The sequence below is a fragment of the Botryllus schlosseri genome, chromosome 8, assembly GCF_051294905.1.
Source record: "Botryllus schlosseri isolate E-star chromosome 8, Bs_hap1, whole genome shotgun sequence".
Lineage (NCBI taxonomy): Eukaryota > Metazoa > Chordata > Ascidiacea > Stolidobranchia > Styelidae > Botryllus > Botryllus schlosseri.
The window spans coordinates 25405806-25420699 of record NC_137243.1 but is presented as its reverse complement, the minus strand read 5'-3'; the positions used below and the strand labels follow the sequence as shown (position 1 = coordinate 25420699).

The 14894-nt window shown below is 41.7% G+C and overlaps 1 long non-coding RNA gene across 1 annotated transcript; it reads left to right on the top strand.

The window, feature by feature from the left end:
• The first annotated feature begins 1466 nt into the window (after positions 1-1466).
• LOC145445489 (uncharacterized) lies at positions 1467-7526 on the top strand. Its single transcript, XR_013917051.1, has 2 exons — positions 1467-1784; positions 7344-7526. It is a non-coding gene; the product is annotated as an uncharacterized LOC145445489 (long non-coding RNA).
• Positions 7527-14894: the final 7368 nt, after the last annotated feature.

Here is a 14894-nt window from a genome sequence, read left to right as displayed (position 1 = left end):
TGGACGATAGTTTCTCGAGGTATGGGAAGAGGTTGCCAGGAACAATGGGGCATTTCCACTTCATTTTGAACACTAGGGGCGATAAAGATAACTCGACCCAAAACTGTCTTGTTGTTATATGCTTTACTATGGGACTGGACCAAAAACATGGACCTAATTTCGTCTCTTGAAGTACAATAAAGATGGTGAAAGTATCCACATCAATATAAATCATCCATATGGATATCAAATAGCTGTTAGCGATGAAAAAGACGCTGTTTCTTGGCGTCTTGGAAGCGCTGAAATTATGATTCTATCCTTATCACCAACTGTATTGGTTTATATTCCCCATTTAGCACTCATAACTACGCCAGATGGACTGGATTCCACCCGAACCCTTTCTAGATGTATTATGACCTTGGCCAAAAGCTGTCTGATTGAAAGACTTCATGTATTTCAATACCTTCCTATCCTTTTATCTCATCACTATCTGTTGGTGTTTTTAAATGATAAAATACTATAACAATACCAACTAGATTTCATCCTCTCGGATGATTGACAATTGAAGAATGAACCATGTACCAGTTGTATTGTTGCAGCTATAATACTAATTAATACCAACTAGATCTCATCCTCTCTGATGATTGACAATTAAATGATGTACCAGCTGTATTGTTGCAGTTATCTTGAACAAGCAGAGTATCTCGAATATTTTTTTCGCCCGACACAGGAAATAAATTGTATAGTAAGCACATAAACTTTCTAAGTAACGTATCATTCATGGTCATTTTATTACTCGGTTACATAATACTTATTTAACTTGGTTGAAGGAATGTCAACCCGCTATTTGAGAAACCCATGTATGGGACTGCTCTAAGACACAAAGCAAAATACTACGGTGGAAACCCAATTGATACAAATAGCATCACCATATCCAAGAATAATCAAATAGAATGATAATGAGAAACTTTCAGATTGTAACACAAAAATGAGCTCGCAAGCATTGGTCATTCTTGATCATCTCGTTAGTTGTATTTGAAAATCTAGAAGGTTTTAGCAAAATTCGTTGCGCTACCAACATAATGTATCAGATACATATAATAAGAGTCCTTGTACCGAGCACAGCCTACAATAGTCGATAATCGTCAGATTATACTTTCATCTGAACAACGCACACGCAATGCAACGAACGAGTGGAACGACCAGTTGCGATTGCAGTTGCGGTCTCTGGCATCCATCTCGGCCCAGTGTCCGATGTCACAGCTGCTTTTTACATATCGGTCTCTTTTCCGCAGCTCTTTCTTGCTTTTTCCATTCTTGCAAGTGCGCTCTTTCATCGGGTATCCTGTTTTGTCGAGGCCATATGTGATCGTTTGCTTCACTGTCGTACAAGTAAGCATAATTTCCATGTCTTTCAGTTGGCAGTACAAAAATGACATCATGCTTCCAATATTGAAGTTTCATCAGCTGCATTGTAATTCAAACACATGATTTTTATATGTTGTAGGACCACACAGCAGCAACTGCACATTGCATGATTTTCCATAACGCACTCCACGCTCATGGGGGAGCTGATTTACAGCAAGATAAGCAGAATAAATCATGTTGGTGAAATGATATTCTGCAGACAACTTTTCCAGGACCAGGCATCCATACCTCTTCTTTGTAAACGGAACCATCCTCACGATAACTTTCTATTTCTAATTGATTCATCTTTTGAGATCAAATGACCGTCATCCTTACACAATGAGCACAGCCATATCATACGACTCTCGAAAATTAACAGCAATGTAAGCTGCCAGGATGTCTATGTTAGGGTTACCATATTTTTGTGAAACAAATTCCGGACACTCTTTAGCGCCCACTAGCGGATTTTAAAATGAGGTGTACCACAGTGACCGTCGACATGACGTCACAGTAGCAAATCATTGCCCATCGACTGTATACACTATACAGGAATGGAGTGGAACATAGGTCATGAATTGGGCCATCTGTAGTGTGGGTTCTGGTGATTGCTACTTGCTAGGGGGCCATTCCCAACCTGGACAACAAAAGTTGGAACCATCACATTCCCAAATCTTCTGAAATTTGGTACATGCATAGATGAGTTAATTTCGTACACAATAAAGTTTATTTGAGGAAAATTGATCCCCGGGGTCAACAGTTATGTCATTTTGAAAAATTGACGATTTTTCGCTCATTTCAGCTCTGCTGCATTCAGGTTTATCAATGTAAAATTCAAAAAGGTGTTAGCAGATGTTGGATTACAGTTGAGATTTGGCACTGGGTTTTCTGAGTAGCTAGTATATTGGTCTATATTCTCATGTGGTATTGAATGCCATGCGGTGTAGTGTTAAAGGTTAAATTGAGGCGAAACTTGGTCGATGGTCTGAAATCGGTCAAGCGTTACACAATTTAGAATGCGAATTGAGCAAAACCTTTTAAGTATATTCCAGCGAGTAGGGTACCATATGAAAGCTGGTTGCAAAGACAATTTTCCATAGCTTTTTCATTTCGGTTTTTTGACTGTAAGGTGGGGAAATCGCCATCTCAAGAGTACACTGCATTTGTACATGTATATGCTTAAGTTTGGAATACGGTAAACCGATGGTTCCCATACTTTTTTGACTCAACACACCTTGTTAAGCTCAACTTATATTCATCACTACCCCTGAAGACTATAGGTCAATTTCCAACAACCTATTTGAAACCAAGAGCTGTTCCTTGGGTATATATTATTGAGAAATTTTAAAAAATAACCTAACCGTTAACATCGCTGGTCAGCCCGTTTCCAACACAGATAATGACAAATATCTCGGGGTTTTATTGGACTCGGACATGTCCTGGAATAGTCATATTCAGTCCCTACCCTAAATTATCACCGAAGTGCGGCCTGTTCTACAGCCTTGGACGCTTCATGCCAGCCTGGGTTCTTCTGATACTCTTTAAATCCCTAATCCAATCGATGTTACAATATGGCATCCTTTGTTGGGGGGCTGGCAATAAAACTGCACTCGAGCCACTGCAAAAACTATAACATAAGGTACTCCGTATCATAGCTAGAGCCCCATAGAAGCCTGTTGGTCCATCCAACAAGTCGCTGCTGAAGAGATTCGGTCTCCTAAACATAGAAGATATGCGAAATCTAGAAATCGCGAAGTTTATGTATCAGTTCCACTGCGGTCGTTGCCCCGAATATTTCAATGACTTTTTTACCTCGGAATCAAAAGCGCACAAGTACAACACACGCGCGTCCACGTCGTCCAAATATCATATGATGGACCGAAAAGATCATCGCTCCGTCCAATATGCCGGACCTGATGTGTGGAACAGTATCCCGCCGGCTATCCGACAGTCGACGAGCATGTCCACATTCAAGTCGAAATACAAGCAATTACTACTAAATGAATACTAGTCCATCTCCAAGATTACCGGACCACGACTGACCTATCGATCTCGCCTTCTATGACATGCCACCCCATTTTTGTCGCTTGCTTTTTTCTATACTATCTTCTCTATTTTCATTCAGTGTGCATGCATGCATTTGCATTGTTGTATTTGTATTTCTTCAATAACATATTATTTCTTCTGTGGTTACTATGCCCGTCGCCCATGTTAGCACAGCGTTGTACTGGCGTAGAGTTATCCAAACGCGGTTAATAAACTGCGTTGCCGAGGCCCCAGCGTTGCCTATTTTTATCTCGATATTGAAGCCCGCGGCCTCTAGGAATTTTGAAAAGTGGCCCGCGACCCATTTTGAGTTGGCGACCCCCTGGGTCACCCTTACTCCCGTCGTTAACTTCCGTCGTTAACCCGCACCTATGTTGAATTTCCTTACCTTGACATTCAGATCACTATCGGTAGAGTTTCTGCTGAAAAATATAACTCTGAATGTCAAAGTTGAGAAATTTTGCAACGGACGGATAAACGACGGGAGCAATGGGCTCTAGCTATGATACGGAATACCTTATATTATAGTTTTTGCAGTGGCTCAAGTGCAGTTTTATTGCCAGCCCCCCAACAAAGGATGCCATATTGTAACATCGATTGGATTAGGGATTTAAAGAGTATCAGAAGAACCCAGGCTGGCATGAAGCGTCCAAGGCTGTAGAACAGGCCGCACTTCGGTGATAATTTAGGGTAGGGACTGAATATGACTCTTCCAGGACATGTCCGAGTCCAATAAAACCCCGAGATATTTGTCATTATCTGTGTTGGAAACGGGCTGACCAGCGATGTTAACGGTTAGGTTATTTTTTTAAATTACTCATTAATATATACCCAAGGAACAGCTCTTGGTTTCAAATAGGTTGTTGGAAATTGACATATAGTCTTCAGGGGTAGTGATGAATATAAGCTGAGCTTAACAAGGTGTGTTGAGTCAAAAAAGTATGGGAACCATCGGTTTACCGTATTCCAAACTTAAGCATATCCATGTACAAATGCAGTGTACTCTTGAGATGGCGATTTCCCCACCTTACAGTCAAAAAACCAAAATGAAAAAGCTATGGAAAATTGTCTTTGCAAACCAGCTTTCATATGATACCCTACTAGCTGGAATATACTTATAAGGTTTTGCTCAATTCGCATTCTAAATTGTGTAACGCTTGGCCGATTTCAGACCATCGACCAAGTTTCGCCTCAATTTAACCTTTAACACTACACCGCATGGCATTCAATACCACATGAGAATATAGACCAATATACTAGCTACTCAGAAAACCCAGTGCCAAATCTCAACTGTAATCCAACATCTGTTTACACCTTTTTGAATTTTACATTGATAAACCTGAATGCTGCAGAGCTGAAATGAGCGAAAAATCGTCAATTTTTCAAAATGACATAACTTTTGACCCCGGGGATCAATTTTCCTCAAATAAACTTTATTGTGTTCGAAATTAACTCATCTATGCATGTATCAAATTTCAGAAGATTTGGGAATGTGGTGGTTCCAACTTTTGTTGTCCAGGTTGGGAATGGCCCTAGGGTCTACAATAGATTCCTCTACGGGCCGGATGATATCATCTGGCGGGCCGTGTCTGGCCTGTCAGGATTGTGTTTGAGAGCCATGCGGTTGGTGCGGTTATCTGTTTAGGTCAGTGGTTCTTAACCTTGCCCCCAGCGCCCCCCAGGGGGCGCTGGCGATTTTGAAGGGGGGCGGAAACGCTCAGGGGGCAATATGGGGGGCGCTGGAAAAAAATGGCTTCGCAGTAGATGATGTGGTGATAGGACATATCCTTAATGAGTATTCAGAGCAAATTAACACCGAAAACTTCGTTACATATAGCCTTCAAAATACATATAGGTTTAATTGTCCATGGGCGCCTAAATGACTGACACCGAATGTTCCTGTCTTGGCAATCTGAACCCCAGAAGACGAATTCCATCTGGCAGGGAAAAATTATATGTCAGTGAAGAAATACCAATCTGAAATCGTGTGCGTCGTTTAGTTTAGTACGATAGGGCGACAGGGATATTCCTGTTGGGCGATTCTATATTTTTTGATATTGCAGACAGGAGGTCACGAAATAACATCATGCAACGAAGTCATACCAACGGGTTCGCCCGCCCGAATATGTTTAATTATTAGTAACGGGCCCTACAGTTTCCAAGAAACCTACCAATTTTCGCTTTAAGTTTTGATGAGTCTGCGCACACTCATCAACTCACTGCGCTGACCCCTGGACAACAGTGCGTATCGACTAAAAAAGGTAATAACTTCGGATTTGTTGTGCGCAACGGAGATATTCTGTGCGCAGAGACCGTGTCAGCACTGCGCACGTGCGCAGCTTAGAGGGAACATTGCACCTCACTCAGCTCTACCGGTAAATGTGTTTACGTGAGCATAGAGAGGATAAAAATTAATCTCAATTTACATGCAATTCCCGATGATATTGACCAATTCAATCATTAATTAGTGAAATTTTTCGCGCTTCGCGCGACTAGGCGAAAATAGCTGCCTCAGGTATCTACATTGGGTGTCCATTTACTAACAGGCTTTCAGGAAATAGAGGACAGCCTAATGGGGGTCTGGGAGTGAAGTCCCCCGGAAGCTTGGTTTATCACCCGATGGGGGCCCAGGACCAACGGTTTGTGTTTGGGGGGGCTGACGAAGTGCTGTTACGGCCCTGGCAACGAATAATTGTACCTGCGGGCACGCCCGAATATGTTTAGTTATTAATTACGTGCCCTTTATCTTCCTATACAACAGCTCACTCAGTTTATCGCGACTTATATATGTAATTACCACCTATTCATTCATGCATTATAGAAAATTTTGGTACCTAGGGCGACCAGGCCACACAAACTTTGCGGACCATCGAAATCACGATAGGGGGTTCGTGGGGGCGAAGCCCTCAGAAGTTCGGTTTATCACGCTATGGGTGCGCAAGGCAATCGTTATTAGGGGGTTGACGAAGTGCTGTTACGGCCCTCCCTCTTACTCATTGTCTTTATTACATTCCTTACATTATGAAGTTGGGGGGGGGGCGCTGGAGCACGATAATTTTTGAAAGGGGGCGCTGGAGGAAAAAAGGTTAAGAACCACTGGTTTAGGTGTTTTAATCAGGTCCGAAAGAACATTTTTTTCCCCTCCCCCCTTCCGTCCAAAAAAGTACTGATCTTGGGACCACCATAGGGTAGTCGATGTTACTTGTTGGGCACTTACTATATGCATTTGGCTGTTAAATTTTGTGTATGAATTCTCTCAATAATATTGATTCTTCCATATATTAGGCCATTGTAAAATGCACCAACAGGTTGCACATCCGGTGATTTCCAGCCTTTTATGGTCGCGACCTCATTTCCCATTTGAAAATGTTCCGTGGCAAAGCTCAAGACTTGATAAGCGGATTACAAAAAAAATTCAGCTTGCCCAAATTTATCTAACGGCCTAGGAAGCCGATTACGTCCAACATCATCGCCATCCCCAGATAAAGGCGAACGACCGCAAGATTTGGAACCCCTATCTTTGACCGATAAGCATCCAATCGACCTTAACCAACTCTAGGAATATAGGCATACCGTTATATCTTATAATTGCGGTTACAATCAGACTTATTTCAGTAAGTGATGGTTATTTATATTTATTTTGATTGCATTTTCGGCGAGAGTAGTGCCAGGTGCCAATACTAATATCATCATACGTTGCATTAACTCGCGCGCAGCGCGAAGAAAAATTTTGAATAGCGTAAATCTGCTTGAAAATAATACTGTTTATGTTGATTTACGAAAAAAAATTGAGCCTGCTTGAAGCCTTTAAAATTCCGGACATTTTGGCATATTTTAGAAATTCCTCCCGGACGCAGATTTTTCAGTGAAATTCCGGACATGTCCGGGAAATTCCGGACGTATGGCAACCCTAGTCTATGTCCATCACGAGGACAAGACGCCAAGAAATAGAATCATTTTCGTCGGTAACAGCTATTTGATATCCATATGGATGATTGATATTGATATTGATACTTTCACCATCCTCGTTGTACTTCAAGAGACGAAATTAGGTCCATGTTTAGTCCAGTCCCATAGTAAAGCATATAGCAACAAAACAGTTTTGGGTCGAGTTATCTTTATCGCCCCTAGTGTTCAAAATGAAGTGGAAATGCCCCATTCGTTCCTCCCTGGCAGCATAAGGACATTTTACTTCATCAATCCAGTCGGAATCGATTTTCGCGTCAGGAGTTGCGGCCAGAGAAGGGTTTTCGTTGTGAATATATAAGCCTACCGGAGTTGTGACAAGACCTGTCGCGGCCGAAAATTCTCGTATGCCTGTTGCTTCGTGAGTACGCCCGTGAATTATTGCATCAGTTCTCAAGTCTGCATCGTCGTAGATGCGCTCGCACAATTTTACCATATTGCGACGCTCTGTTGCTAAAATTACCTCACCAAAATGGGATGCAGTGATCCTCCATTTCCTCTCTCTGACCCATAATGCACAGTCACTCTGCATTACACTCAGTTCCTCTATTTGTTGTGCTTTTACGCGAGAGACCTGCAAAAAATCAACCATTATCAGGATATGAAGTAGTTAACATGAATGCAATTTACCATGAGCGCATCATTAACCCAGTATTCCGTAAACTTTCTTTCCAAATAATCATGTTCAACAACTACGGCAGCCAAATTCGCATGTTTAAACAAATACTTAGCCCATTTGCTGAGCAATAATGAAGAATTTTTAATCTGGCTTTTTGATGGAAAGCTTCATCTAAATTTTTTTCGAACTCATTTTTCCCATTAAAGATCTCTTCGGCAGTTAAAAATTTACCTCCATTTTTTGAGACTGGTTGGCGAAAGCTCTGAAGTTCTTCGGTGCACAATTTTTTTATTCTAGCATTGCCGGTCAAACCACATTCAACTAGCATCAAAGCAATGCAGGATACATGTTTGCATGGCGCATTCAACCCGTCGCCTGCAGTACATTCACATTCGCTGTTCATCAATTCTCCTGACGTGTTACAACAAGTGTATCAATATTTTTACGGTACTGTCCTGATACTAACCGTTCCACCGAATCACTCTTTCGGGCAGAAGTCCTGGCACCTCTTTTGGACCACTCTGTTTTCAGGCGGTCTACGGTCCACGAGGAAAATGTATTGGCATTCGATGACGTAGACTCATAATGTTAGTTGATCTTTTTCGAATGACGTGAATAACTTTTGACTAATCGATGGTATGATGCACTGCCGAGTGCCGATAAAGGCTTAAATCACTATAGTTTTCTGGGTAGTGAGAACACTGAGATCACAAGTAGGACTGGAAGGGCGCGCCTCTAGTGGTTGACCATGGATGTGAATGTCTCCCATTCACCACCGAGTCAAGTCCGAGTCCAAGTCAGCGAGCAGAGGTTCTAGTCCGAGTGATGGTATTATGACCGAGCGAGATAGTGTAATGGTTATGCGTCCGGCTTCTCGAGCTGTAGGTCGTGGGTTCGATTCCCGGCCGGGTCATACCAAAGACTCGAAAAATGGTATCCGCAGCTATCCTGCTAGGCGCTCAGCAATCACGGATAGCATGGAGGAGAAAAAAAACGGGGGCGCAGACTAGATGACCTCATGGGGCCGTATCGCAACTCCGTCGCCAAAGCATCTCGATGGTGCAGGCGAGAAAGAATATCATATCTCTCTCTCTCTCTCTCTCTCCAAGTCATTGTGTTGATTGCTCAGTTTCCAGTTGAAGTCTTGATAAACCAACTTTTTATAACTCTGTTTGGTGATATCGAATGGTTTGCATTTATAATATAACGACTTCCCTAATTTTTAGCAGTTTCTGGTCGCATTTTCAAGTAACAGTACCAACAGACGAAATCCCAATGGTGTGTTGGCTTCGGAATTACAATGAAATGTCGCTCTTGGCTGTCAGAGTCTCGAGTCAATGACTTGGTTCCAGTCATCGGAAAATCGTGACTCGAGTCATTACAACCCTATCCTTAATAGCCTACGACATGAAAAAAGCCTCGACTAGGAATTGAACTGGTGAATACTGCTGTTTACCAGGCTGTAAAAGTTCTTGGCGAAATGGGATTCACCTGTATCATTCACCTGTGCCATGCCAAGCATGTTCTCGTATTCATGTCAAGCAGGATGATAATGAGAAAAAGAGATTCCAGAAGCTCAGTAAGATGGTAACAGTTCCCATTACGGCTGCTGCACACTGACTTTGCGACACGACTAAAACAGGTAATTCCCCGATCGTGTCGCGTTCACGGTCGCGGTAATTGCGTTCCGCTGCACACTAGGGCACCGAGTCGTAACGTAGGCCTATGTGTTCTGTACCAGCTTAATGATTTCGTAACAGTATAGGTTCTTGGTTATATAAACTATTGAAGAACATATCAAGATACTTCCTACACATATGTGTTTTCTATGTGTACTGACAGCATTTTGCTGATGCTCCGAATTTTGATAAGGAAAGGAATACACCATAATGCCACTAAGATATTCTCAAATTCAAAAACTCAGTTTATTATTTTAACTCAAGGCACAGATGCCCAATATACAGTACCGAAGATACAAAGAATATGAATAAGAAGGTGTCTAATCGTTGAAACGCCCTGACATAGTGCATCAATCAGATATCTTTATAATATATAGGCCTACCAGTACTTTCGTAATGTCAAGCATTTCAGTGGCATTGACGGGCTAGCGGTCATGTTCTCTGTTATTCATCTTGTATCGTGAGCATGTATAGTAATTTAATTATCAAATATATCTTCATTTCGTTCATCCACCTTAAGGTTATAAACTTGAGGTTGAATCATTCTTTTTCTGGGATTGTTGGATATCATACAGCGCCCTGAGTCAATCGCAAGATAAATTATGCATCTGGTACACGAGAATGTTAAATTAGGAAGTTGAACGATTAGAAAAGATTGCAACAGCACCGTCGAAATAAGAGCGCGTGCTTATTTTCCACTGCGACTGAGCTCGCGAGAAAGTTGGAATTTTTCAACTTTGTCGGCGAGTTGCGCAGCCCGCTCGCCGACGCTTTGTTGCGTAGTCATGCGACGCAGTGTGCATCATTTTGTCACAGGCAGGCTGATTCTCTCGTTTTGTCGTGTCGCGAGAGCCAGTGTGCAGTAGAGATGTACAAAAAAATAGCATATCATTAAAAAGTAGCAGTTAAGCCGCGCTGGTAGCAGTAGCAGTTACCTGCTATGCCAAATAACCAGTGGTGCCACTCCTAGTGTTTTAACACTAGATCTAGTGTTTTTCCGGTCGTCCTAGTGTTCTAGTGTTTTTTGTCGCACAATTTTGCTAATCTAGTGTTTCTCTGCAATCGTGCGAAGAAGGAATATTCTAAGAACATACCAACTAAATCATACGCTAAATTTATCGCTAATAGGGCGATTTGGTGTCTCTGGCTGTGTTCGTTTTCAACAAGTCCTTGTGGTGGTGCAGTAAGAAGCAATCATTACGTAATAGGGTGCGCTGTGAATCCGTATTTATATGCGAATGTACCGGAAAAATGAAAAGCGATTTCGGTGAAATCCTTTGTCGTTTCTTGTTGAACTCACTCTGCAGATTCGGGAAAGATTTTCATTTGCCGGCTTGAGTGTATTGAATCCGTTAACAGCCTTGTCAACACAAAGAGAAATAGAATCAATCGTTCCTCTAGCTGTGCAATTTCCCTCTGTGATATTATTTGTTGAATTTAATGATTTGTCAGAAGAATGGTCTGCTTTGGCAAATTCGCAAAATGAGCTGCAGGTTATCAGTCAATGCCATCCAACATAATTTTGGCTGGATTGAAATATGTGCACAATGGATTCGGTGAATCAAAATTCCCTTTACTGGGGAAGCTCATGACGAATCTCTTGGCATTGTCACATTCCTGTGCATGCATGGAAATGAAGTATGCTGCACATGGACACCTCCCCATTGTTTGTTTGAAGATGTACGGTAGTGAGAACGATATGCCACACAAAATATACTTTCTTTGATCGATGGTGTACCATCGAAAGATAAATAATATTTATGATGCCGTACAATTCGAAAGCGACAATATTTGATTTTTTCTTGTGTTGAATTCGTTTCATTAATTTACGTTGATTAATCTTGCAGTATATCAATTCGTTTCATTAATTTTCGTTGAACAATCATGCAGTATATCATACATATGTATCGAATTCATGTGTGGAACACTTCTTATCTATGGATTTGTACCTTGATCATCATGGTTACTTGAAAACGGCAAATTTTTCCTGCAATTTAGTAATCTAGTGTTTTTTTCGCCGATCTAGTGTTTTTTTACGACACAATCTTGTGTTTTTCCGGAAACGTAGAGTGGCAACACTGCAAATAACAGTTATGAGAATAGCAGTTAACAGTTTAGGCTTTTTTCTCACACAAGTTCTCTCGCGTGTCTCTGTCTGTGACGCCACTTTGGTTTGCGCAAACACTTGCGTAGTAGCGAAAAGGTAATCACACCCTCAATGACGACATAACCACTGTAGCTGAAACTTGAGACGCTTTGATCAGCACTATCAAGTACAATCAAAATATTAGAAGATTGCATATTACGACGGTTAAAGAAGATGTCCGCCATAAAAAGAAAAAAGCGCAGTCAGATATGGATGCATTTCACCGAGGGCGACGGTAATAAAGCAACGTGTGATCACTGCACGCACGAGTTGTCTTTAAAGACCTCGACGACGAACTTGCGAAAGCATCTTGAAACTAAACATCCGACAATCGGTAAGATTCCGTTGGAGAGTTTGAAGATGTCGTCCACCGCTATGTCTCAGACTCATGAAAGTAAATCACTAGACAATCCTCCTAAACAAGGCACTCTCACTTCCTTTGTAGTTCGGCCCATCTCTTTTTCTCGCCATAAGCGCCTCAATAAAATGCTGCTAAAGATGATAGTTAAAGATCTGCAGCCATTCTCTATCGTAGAAGATTCAGGATTTAGAGATTTCGTAGCAGCACTGGATCAATCATATCAATTGCCGACCCGACAGAGTCTATCGCGGGAGCTTTTGATAAATGCGTACGATGAAACTGTCGAAAAGGTTAAGACTGTGATGGAATCTGCAGAATCAGTTTGCCTAACGACCGATTGCTGGAGTTCCATCACAACAGATAGCTACATCGCTGTTACAGCTCATTTTGTAAATGATCAGTACGACTTGAAATCATATCTTCTTGACTGCCATAATTACAGTGAACGTCACACTCAGGAAAATTTGAAAAACTCAGGAAAATTTGAAAAATTAATTAATAAGAATCGCAAGAAAATGGGGCATTGAGAACAAAGTAGTTTTAGTTGTTACAGACAATGCTTCAAATATTGTAAATGCCGTGAAAGGTGCGAATTTCAAACACCTTCCATGCTTCGCTCACACGTTGAATTTGGTAGTCCAGAAAGCTATTCAAAATATAAAATCAATTACAATGAAGATAAAAACGATTGTTGATCATTTCCATCGTAGCACAGTGGCGGCATCGAAATTTGCATCACTTCAATCTCAAATTAATAACGGTAAACCGGTATTAAAACTGAAAAATGATGTGGTTACTCGATGGAATTCGACGTACCAAATGCTCGCGAGTTCTTCAGGAACCCATTGTGGCAACCCTCGGAATTTTGCGCAATCCCATTGAAAATCTTTCGTCCATGGAATGGGAAGTACTACCCGAACTATGCAGGATTTTGCAGCCGTTTGACTGTGTGTCGAAGGAAATTTCTGCTGAGAAAGCTGCAACTATCTCCAAGATCATTGAGCTTGCGAACGCACTTCGATCAGCATGTGATCGTGTATAACTTCAACGCTGAAGTCGGAGTTGGCGAAGAAATTGGTGCAATCGTTACTTGAGAATGTTAACGCTCGTTTAGCAAACATGGAAAGTCACCCAATTCTGTCTCGTGCTACTCTGTTGGATCCGCGATTTAAACGCAATGGATTTCGTTCGACGAATGCATACGATCAGATGTATCAGGGACTCGTCGCAGGACTAAGGCTGCACTTGCCGATAATGATGCTCCTCAACATGAGAATTCTGTCGATTTTGACGACGTACTTTGGGGCGAATTTGACCGACGGACCTCAAGTGACGTCAGAAAAGGAACACCACAATCGTCAGCCATTGTAGAAGTGCAGCAATATATCAATGATACTATTGTTTGTCGTACAAGTGACCCCCTGCTATTTTGGAGAAATCGGGAATTGGTGTATCCACATCTGTCTCAAATGGCAAAAGAGCGAATGTGTATGATGGCTACTTCTGTTCCGAGCGAAAGAATTTTCTCGAAGTGCGGTCAGATCGTATCTGATCGGAGAAGTCGATTGAAGGCTGATCGAATCAGCATGATTGTATTTTTAAATTATAATTTATAGTTGGTTCATACATCTTCTTAATATGTGTTGATTTGTTGAGTTAAAAGTTGAGTTATCAGTAAGTCATGAACATAATAGATTTGAATTTTTGCAGCATTTTCGTGATCAAATGCGTTAATAAAGCTTAGTAATTTTTACTTTAAAAATAACTGTTAAAGTAGCAGTTAAAAATCACAGTTAAGATTCAGGAAGTAGCAGTTTGTAACTACTAACTGCTACCGCGAAATATCGGTTAAGCCCATCTTTAGTGTGCAGCAGCCTTAAGTAGCCTAAGCGATCTTCGCTATCGAATGTCTGTAGAGAGAGGCTGGAACCATCATTGGATTTTAGTCAGCAACGGTAGGATGCCGACTTTTTTGCCAAATGTTGTGCTTACATTGAATGTATTCATAGCATCAGCGTTCTTGAAGATCAATTGAAATATAATGAAGTCTTGGATGAGCTTGCTTCAGCTGTTGATGAATTAGCCGGTACCGATAGTTTTCTTAAGGAATGGCGTCACATTCAAAGGACGTTACAGCAAGTGTAGTAACGTGACTGACGGTCTCGTCTTCTCAAGCAGTCAGTGTATTCAGTGACGACCAAGCACCGAAGCACCTGCGATGTCGTCAAACCCTAGTAGCGCCATAGAGCTACCACTACATCTCCCTTCTCGGGACAAGAACAAATGCTTATAAGCAGCACAAACATATACAACGCAAGCACAGAATGAAGACAATAAACAATCCGAATTGAGGCAGTTAGCGGTACAAAGGTATGAAGCAATTGGCAGGCAAGAGGTGAATGAAGAACCAATCAACATATTTACACACACTACTATAACTACATCAGCACTCCTCGATGTATCTGCGAGGTGCGATTCTGTTCCGATCCGACCGTTGGACTATCGCCGCCTCATGATGGTCTTCGCGATCGACACTAGTAGCGCTCGAACTGGTATCTCCTCCCTGTTCGGGAAATTTGAAGAATTCAGCTGCCTCACTGGCGGTAAAGTCGACGCCTTCTTGCGGGGCATTCTCCGTCTGGTATCTTCGGCGATTTCTTCTGAAGGCGTCACGCCCAGTTCTGATAACCAAGG